General features: G+C 57.1%; 9 non-coding genes across 9 annotated transcripts; all 9 read right to left on the minus strand.

Annotated features, from left to right (window-relative positions):
- Nucleotides 1-535: 535 nt before the first annotated feature.
- LOC140414084 (5S ribosomal RNA) lies at nucleotides 536-654 on the minus strand. Its single transcript, XR_011943230.1, has one exon. It is a non-coding gene; the product is annotated as a 5S ribosomal RNA (ribosomal RNA).
- Nucleotides 655-1,344: 690 nt separating this feature from the next.
- LOC140413964 (5S ribosomal RNA) lies at nucleotides 1,345-1,463 on the minus strand. Its single transcript, XR_011943112.1, has one exon. It is a non-coding gene; the product is annotated as a 5S ribosomal RNA (ribosomal RNA).
- Nucleotides 1,464-2,157: 694 nt separating this feature from the next.
- Nucleotides 2,158-2,276, minus strand: LOC140414085 (5S ribosomal RNA). Its single transcript, XR_011943231.1, has one exon. It is a non-coding gene; the product is annotated as a 5S ribosomal RNA (ribosomal RNA).
- Nucleotides 2,277-2,966: 690 nt separating this feature from the next.
- On the minus strand, nucleotides 2,967-3,085 carry LOC140413965 (5S ribosomal RNA). The gene has a single exon (XR_011943113.1). It is a non-coding gene; the product is annotated as a 5S ribosomal RNA (ribosomal RNA).
- Nucleotides 3,086-3,775: 690 nt separating this feature from the next.
- LOC140411855 (5S ribosomal RNA) lies at nucleotides 3,776-3,894 on the minus strand. Its single transcript, XR_011941066.1, has one exon. It is a non-coding gene; the product is annotated as a 5S ribosomal RNA (ribosomal RNA).
- Nucleotides 3,895-4,588: 694 nt separating this feature from the next.
- Nucleotides 4,589-4,707, minus strand: LOC140413608 (5S ribosomal RNA). The gene has a single exon (XR_011942771.1). It is a non-coding gene; the product is annotated as a 5S ribosomal RNA (ribosomal RNA).
- Nucleotides 4,708-5,401: 694 nt separating this feature from the next.
- On the minus strand, nucleotides 5,402-5,520 carry LOC140411856 (5S ribosomal RNA). The gene has a single exon (XR_011941067.1). It is a non-coding gene; the product is annotated as a 5S ribosomal RNA (ribosomal RNA).
- A 690-nt stretch (nucleotides 5,521-6,210) lies between these two features.
- LOC140413609 (5S ribosomal RNA) lies at nucleotides 6,211-6,329 on the minus strand. Its single transcript, XR_011942772.1, has one exon. It is a non-coding gene; the product is annotated as a 5S ribosomal RNA (ribosomal RNA).
- Nucleotides 6,330-7,019: 690 nt separating this feature from the next.
- LOC140413494 (5S ribosomal RNA) lies at nucleotides 7,020-7,138 on the minus strand. Its single transcript, XR_011942661.1, has one exon. It is a non-coding gene; the product is annotated as a 5S ribosomal RNA (ribosomal RNA).
- Nucleotides 7,139-7,500: the final 362 nt, after the last annotated feature.

Below are 7,500 nucleotides of genomic sequence, written 5' to 3' on the forward strand. Positions count from 1 at the left end.
CCTGATACTCGCTCCCCTTCATGCCGTCCCCACTTGGCTCTCTTTTTTCTTCTCCACCTCCCCAATGAAAACTGCAAGCCCCGCCCACCTCACACCAGCCTGCCGCCTGCACGCTGCTGCCTTTCCACATTGCAACGCTGCGCACTTCTCTCAGCACAGCCAGCACAAGGGTCAGGCAGGCAATGCAAGCCAGCTCTCTCTTCCTTCGCTTTCCACACCAGCCCCAATGCCACAACTTGCATTCATGCGGCGCCTTCAGGCTAGGAGAGAGAACGTCCTGCCGACACACTGGCTTGCGGCCACACGGGCCAGCTGGCGTGCCCATCAAAGTGCAGCACGCCAAGGCACACAACCGTGCTGCGTTGCAAAGGCCCGGCAAAGCTGCAGCAGCTGAATGGCCCGACCAAGCCGCCTGCCTGAGTTGAGCCCGCAGGCAAGTGTTGGGAGGAATGGCGAGGACGCAGAGAGCAGCAAAAGGTTGGCCTGCCTCTGGTGTGGAGAGTGCTTGGCGTGAGCAGTCACTGCTGGCCGCAAAAGCCTACTGCACCTGGTATTCCCAGGCGGTCTCCCATCCAAGTACTAACCAGGCCTGAGTCTGCTTAGCTTCCGAGATCAGACAAGATCGGGCGTTTTCAGACTAGTATGGCCGTAGGCATCTGCAGCACCGTCTTCTCGCCTATTCAAGCTGGCCACCCTAGCACCCTCGCCACTTCTTCTTTCCGGTTGTTTTCAATTTTTTCTCTCTCTTTTTCTATTTCTACTTCTACTTCTCCTCCTCTTTCTCTCCTTCTCCTGCTAATTCTAGCCTATATGCCTGATACTCGCTCCCCTTCATGCCGTCCCCACCTAGCTCTCTTTTTTCTTCTCCACCTCCCCAAGGAAAACTGCAAGCCCCGCCCACCTCACACCAGCCTGCCGCCTGCACGCTGCTGCCTTTCCACATTGCAACGCTGCGCACTTCTCTCAGCACAGCCAGCACAAGGGTCAGGCAGGCAATGCAAGCCAGCTCTCTCTTCCTTCGCTTTCCACACCAGCCCCAATGCCACAACTTGCATTCATGCGGCGCCTTCAGGCTAGGAGAACGTCCTGCCGACACACTGGCTTGCGGCCACACGGGCCAGCTGGCGGGCCCATTAAAGTGCAGCACGCCAAGGCAACCAACCGTGCTGCGTTGCAAAGGTCCGGCAAAGCTGCAATAGCTGAATGGCCCGACCAAGCCGCCTGCCTGAGTTGAGCCCGCAGGCAAGTGTTGGGAGGAATGGCGAGGACGCAGAGAGCAGCAAAAGGTTGGCCTGCCTCTGGTGTGGAGAGTGCTTGGCGTGAGCAGTCTCTGCTGGCCGCAAAATCCTACTGCACCTGGTATTCCCAGGCGGTCTCCCATCCAAGTACTAACCAGGCCTGAGTCTGCTTAGCTTCCGAGATCAGACGAGATCGGGCGTTTTCAGACTAGTATGGCCGTAGGCATCTGCAGCACCGTCTTCTCGCCTATTCAAGCTGGCCACCCTAGCACCCTCGCCACTTCTTCTTTCCGGTTGTTTTCAATTTTTTCTCTCTCTTTTTCTACTTCTACTTCTACTTCTCCTCCTCTTTCTCTCCTTCTCCTGCTAATTCTAGCCTATATGCCTGATACTCGCTCCCCTTCATGCCGTCCCCACTTGGCTCTCTTTTTTCTTCTCCACCTCCCCAATGAAAACTGCAAGCCCCGCCCACCTCACACCAGCCTGCCGCCTGCACGCTGCTGCCTTTCCACATTGCAACGCTGCGCACTTCTCTCAGCACAGCCAGCACAAGGGTCAGGCAGGCAATGCAAGCCAGCTCTCTCTTCCTTCGCTTTCCACACCAGCCCCAATGCCACAACTTGCATTCATGCGGCGCCTTCAGGCTAGGAGAGAGAACGTCCTGCCGACACACTGGCTTGCGGCCACACGGGCCAGCTGGCGTGCCCATCAAAGTGCAGCACGCCAAGGCACACAACCGTGCTGCGTTGCAAAGGCCCGGCAAAGCTGCAGCAGCTGAATGGCCCGACCAAGCCGCCTGCCTGAGTTGAGCCCGCAGGCAAGTGTTGGGAGGAATGGCGAGGACGCAGAGAGCAGCAAAAGGTTGGCCTGCCTCTGGTGTGGAGAGTGCTTGGCGTGAGCAGTCACTGCTGGCCGCAAAAGCCTACTGCACCTGGTATTCCCAGGCGGTCTCCCATCCAAGTACTAACCAGGCCTGAGTCTGCTTAGCTTCCGAGATCAGACAAGATCGGGCGTTTTCAGACTAGTATGGCCGTAGGCATCTGCAGCACCGTCTTCTCGCCTATTCAAGCTGGCCACCCTAGCACCCTCGCCACTTCTTCTTTCCGGTTGTTTTCAATTTTTTCTCTCTCTTTTTCTATTTCTACTTCTACTTCTCCTCCTCTTTCTCTCCTTCTCCTGCTAATTCTAGCCTATATGCCTGATACTCGCTCCCCTTCATGCCGTCCCCACCTAGCTCTCTTTTTTCTTCTCCACCTCCCCAAGGAAAACTGCAAGCCCCGCCCACCTCACACCAGCCTGCCGCCTGCACGCTGCTGCCTTTCCACATTGCAACGCTGCGCACTTCTCTCAGCACAGCCAGCACAAGGGTCAGGCAGGCAATGCAAGCCAGCTCTCTCTTCCTTCGCTTTCCACACCAGCCCCAATGCCACAACTTGCATTCATGCGGCGCCTTCAGGCTAGGAGAACGTCCTGCCGACACACTGGCTTGCGGCCACACGGGCCAGCTGGCGGGCCCATTAAAGTGCAGCACGCCAAGGCAACCAACCGTGCTGCGTTGCAAAGGTCCGGCAAAGCTGCAATAGCTGAATGGCCCGACCAAGCCGCCTGCCTGAGTTGAGCCCGCAGGCAAGTGTTGGGAGGAATGGCGAGGACGCAGAGAGCAGCAAAAGGTTGGCCTGCCTCTGGTGTGGAGAGTGCTTGGCGTGAGCAGTCTCTGCTGGCCGCAAAATCCTACTGCACCTGGTATTCCCAGGCGGTCTCCCATCCAAGTACTAACCAGGCCTGAGTCTGCTTAGCTTCCGAGATCAGACGAGATCGGGCGTTTTCAGACTAGTATGGCCGTAGGCATCTGCAGCACCGTCTTCTCGCCTATTCAAGCTGGCCACCCTAGCACCCTCGCCACTTCTTCTTTCCGGTTGTTTTCAATTTTTTCTCTCTCTTTTTCTACTTCTACTTCTACTTCTCCTCCTCTTTCTCTCCTTCTCCTGCTAATTCTAGCCTATATGCCTGATACTCGCTCCCCTTCATGCCGTCCCCACCTAGCTCTCTTTTTTCTTCTCCACCTCCCCAAGGAAAACTGCAAGCCCCGCCCACCTCACACCAGCCTGCCGCCTGCACGCTGCTGCCTTTCCACATTGCAACGCTGCGCACTTCTCTCAGCACAGCCAGCACAAGGGTCAGGCAGGCAATGCAAGCCAGCTCTCTCTTCCTTCGCTTTCCACACCAGCCCCAATGCCACAACTTGCATTCATGCGGCGCCTTCAGGCTAGGAGAACGTCCTGCCGACACACTGGCTTGCGGCCACACGGGCCAGCTGGCGGGCCCATCAAAGTGCAGCACGCCAAGGCACCCAACCGTGCTGCGTTGCAAAGGCCCGGCAAAGCTGCAGCAGCTGAATGGCCCGACCAAGCCGCCTGCCTGAGTTGAGCCCGCAGGCAAGTGTTGGGAGGAATGGCGAGGACGCAGAGAGCAGCAAAAGGTTGGCCTGCCTCTGGTGTGGAGAGTGCTTGGCGTGAGCAGTCTCTGCTGGCCGCAAAAGCCTACTGCACCTGGTATTCCCAGGCGGTCTCCCATCCAAGTACTAACCAGGCCTGAGTCTGCTTAGCTTCCGAGATCAGACGAGATCGGGCGTTTTCAGACTAGTATGGCCGTAGGCATCTGCAGCACCGTCTTCTCGCCTATTCAAGCTGGCCACCCTAGCACCCTCGCCACTTCTTCTTTCCGGTTGTTTTCAATTTTTTCTCTCTCTTTTTCTACTTCTACTTCTACTTCTCCTCCTCTTTCTCTCCTTCTCCTGCTAATTCTAGCCTATATGCCTGATACTCGCTCCCCTTCATGCCATCCCCACCGAGCTCTCTTTTTTCTTCTCCACCTCCTCAAGGAAAACTGCAAGCCCCGCCTACCTCACACCAGCCTGCCGCCTGCACGCTGCTGCCTTTCCACATTGCAACGCTGCGCACTTCTCTCAGCACAGCCAGCACAAGGGTCAGGCAGGCAATGCAAGCCAGCTCTCTCTTCCTTCGCTTTCCACACCAGCCCCAATGCCACAACTTGCATTCATGCGGCGCCTTCAGGCTAGGAGAGAGAACGTCCTGCCGACACACTGGCTTGCGGCCACACGGGCCAGCTGGCGTGCCCATCAAAGTGCAGCACGCCAAGGCACACAACCGTGCTGCGTTGCAAAGGCCCGGCAAAGCTGCAGCAGCTGAATGGCCCGACCAAGCCGCCTGCCTGAGTTGAGCCCGCAGGCAAGTGTTGGGAGGAATGGCGAGGACGCAGAGAGCAGCAAAAGGTTGGCCTGCCTCTGGTGTGGAGAGTGCTTGGCGTGAGCAGTCACTGCTGGCCGCAAAAGCCTACTGCACCTGGTATTCCCAGGCGGTCTCCCATCCAAGTACTAACCAGGCCTGAGTCTGCTTAGCTTCCGAGATCAGACGAGATCGGGCGTTTTCAGACTAGTACGGCCGTAGGCATCTGCAGCACCGTCTTCTCGCCTATTCAAGCTGGCCACCCTAGCACCCTCGCCACTTCTTCTTTCCGGTTGTTTTCAATTTTTTCTCTCTCTTTTTCTACTTCTACTTCTACTTCTCCTCCTCTTTCTCTCCTTCTCCTGCTAATTCTAGCCTATATGCCTGATACTCGCTCCCCTTCATGCCGTCCCCACTTGGCTCTCTTTTTTCTTCTCCACCTCCCCAATGAAAACTGCAAGCCCCGCCCACCTCACACCAGCCTGCCGCCTGCACGCTGCTGCCTTTCCACATTGCAACGCTGCGCACTTCTCTCAGCACAGCCAGCACAAGGGTCAGGCAGGCAATGCAAGCCAGCTCTCTCTTCCTTCGCTTTCCACACCAGCCCCAATGCCACAACTTGCATTCATGCGGCGCCTTCAGGCTAGGAGAGAGAACGTCCTGCCGACACACTGGCTTGCGGCCACACGGGCCAGCTGGCGTGCCCATCAAAGTGCAGCACGCCAAGGCACACAACCGTGCTGCGTTGCAAAGGCCCGGCAAAGCTGCAGCAGCTGAATGGCCCGACCAAGCCGCCTGCCTGAGTTGAGCCCGCAGGCAAGTGTTGGGAGGAATGGCGAGGACGCAGAGAGCAGCAAAAGGTTGGCCTGCCTCTGGTGTGGAGAGTGCTTGGCGTGAGCAGTCACTGCTGGCCGCAAAAGCCTACTGCACCTGGTATTCCCAGGCGGTCTCCCATCCAAGTACTAACCAGGCCTGAGTCTGCTTAGCTTCCGAGATCAGACGAGATCGGGCGTTTTCAGACTAGTATGGCCGTAGGCATCTGCAGCACCGTCTTCTCGCCTATTCAAGCTGGCCACCCTAGCACCCTCGCCACTTCTTCTTTCCGGTTGTTTTCAATTTTTTCTCTCTCTTTTTCTACTTCTACTTCTACTTCTCCTCCTCTTTCTCTCCTTCTCCTGCTAATTCTAGCCTATATGCCTGATACTCGCTCCCCTTCATGCCGTCCCCACCTAGCTCTCTTTTTTCTTCTCCACCTCCCCAAGGAAAACTGCAAGCCCCGCCCACCTCACACCAGCCTGCCGCCTGCACGCTGCTGCCTTTCCACATTGCAACGCTGCGCACTTCTCTCAGCACAGCCAGCACAAGGGTCAGGCAGGCAATGCAAGCCAGCTCTCTCTTCCTTCGCTTTCCACACCAGCCCCAATGCCACAACTTGCATTCATGCGGCGCCTTCAGGCTAGGAGAACGTCCTGCCGACACACTGGCTTGCGGCCACATGGGCCAGCTGGCGTGCCCATCAAAGTGCAGCACGCCAAGGCAACCAACCGTGCTGCGTTGCAAAGGTCCGGCAAAGCTGCAGCAGCTGAATGGCCCGACCAAGCCGCCTGCCTGAGTTGAGCCCGCAGGCAAGTGTTGGGAGGAATGGCGAGGACGCAGAGAGCAGCAAAAGGTTGGCCTGCCTCTGGTGTGGAGAGTGCTTGGCGTGAGCAGTCACTGCTGGCCGCAAAAGCCTACTGCACCTGGTATTCCCAGGCGGTCTCCCATCCAAGTACTAACCAGGCCTGAGTCTGCTTAGCTTCCGAGATCAGACGAGATCGGGCGTTTTCAGACTAGTACGGCCGTAGGCATCTGCAGCACCGTCTTCTCGCCTATTCAAGCTGGCCACCCTAGCACCCTCGCCACTTCTTCTTTCCGGTTGTTTTCAATTTTTTCTCTCTCTTTTTCTACTTCTACTTCTACTTCTCCTCCTCTTTCTCTCCTTCTCCTGCTAATTCTAGCCTATATGCCTGATACTCGCTCCCCTTCATGCCGTCCCCACCTAGCTCTCTTTTTTCTTCTCCACCTCCCCAAGGAAAACTGGAAGCCCCGCCCACCTCACACCAGCCTGCCGCCTGCACGCTGCTGCCTTTCCACATTGCAACGCTGCGCACTTCTCTCAGCACAGCCAGCACAAGGGTCAGGCAGGCAATGCAAGCCAGCTCTCTCTTCCTTCGCTTTCCACACCAGCCCCAATGCCACAACTTGCATTCATGCGGCGCCTTCAGGCTAGGAGAACGTCCTGCCGACACACTGGCTTGCGGCCACACGGGCCAGCTGGCGGGCCCATCAAAGTGCAGCACGCCAAGGCACCCAACCGTGCTGCGTTGCAAAGGCCCGGCAAAGCTGCAGCAGCTGAATGGCCCGACCAAGCCGCCTGCCTGAGTTGAGCCCGCAGGCAAGTGTTGGGAGGAATGGCGAGGACGCAGAGAGCAGCAAAAGGTTGGCCTGCCTCTGGTGTGGAGAGTGCTTGGCGTGAGCAGTCTCTGCTGGCCGCAAAAGCCTACTGCACCTGGTATTCCCAGGCGGTCTCCCATCCAAGTACTAACCAGGCCTGAGTCTGCTTAGCTTCCGAGATCAGACGAGATCGGGCGTTTTCAGACTAGCATGGCCGTAGGCATCTGCAGCACCGTCTTCTCGCCTATTCAAGTTGGCCACCCTAGCACCCTCGCCACTTCTTCTTTCCGGTTGTTTTCAATTTTTTCTCTCTCTTTTTCTACTTCTACTTCTACTTCTCCTCCTCTTTCTCTCCTTCTCTTGCTAATTCTAGCCTATATGCCTGATACTCGCTCCCCTTCATGCCGTCCCCACCTAGCTCTCTTTTTTCTTCTCCACCTCCCCAAGGAAAACTGCAAGCCCCGCCCACCTCACACCAGCCTGCCGCCTGCACGCTGCTGCCTTTCCACATTGCAACGCTGCGCACTTCTCTCAGCACAGCCAGCACAAGGGTCAGGCAGGCAATGCAAGCCAGCTCTCTCTTC

The sequence above is a fragment of the Scyliorhinus torazame genome, chromosome 4 (assembly GCF_047496885.1).
Source record: "Scyliorhinus torazame isolate Kashiwa2021f chromosome 4, sScyTor2.1, whole genome shotgun sequence".
In the NCBI taxonomy this organism is placed as follows: domain Eukaryota; kingdom Metazoa; phylum Chordata; class Chondrichthyes; order Carcharhiniformes; family Scyliorhinidae; genus Scyliorhinus; species Scyliorhinus torazame.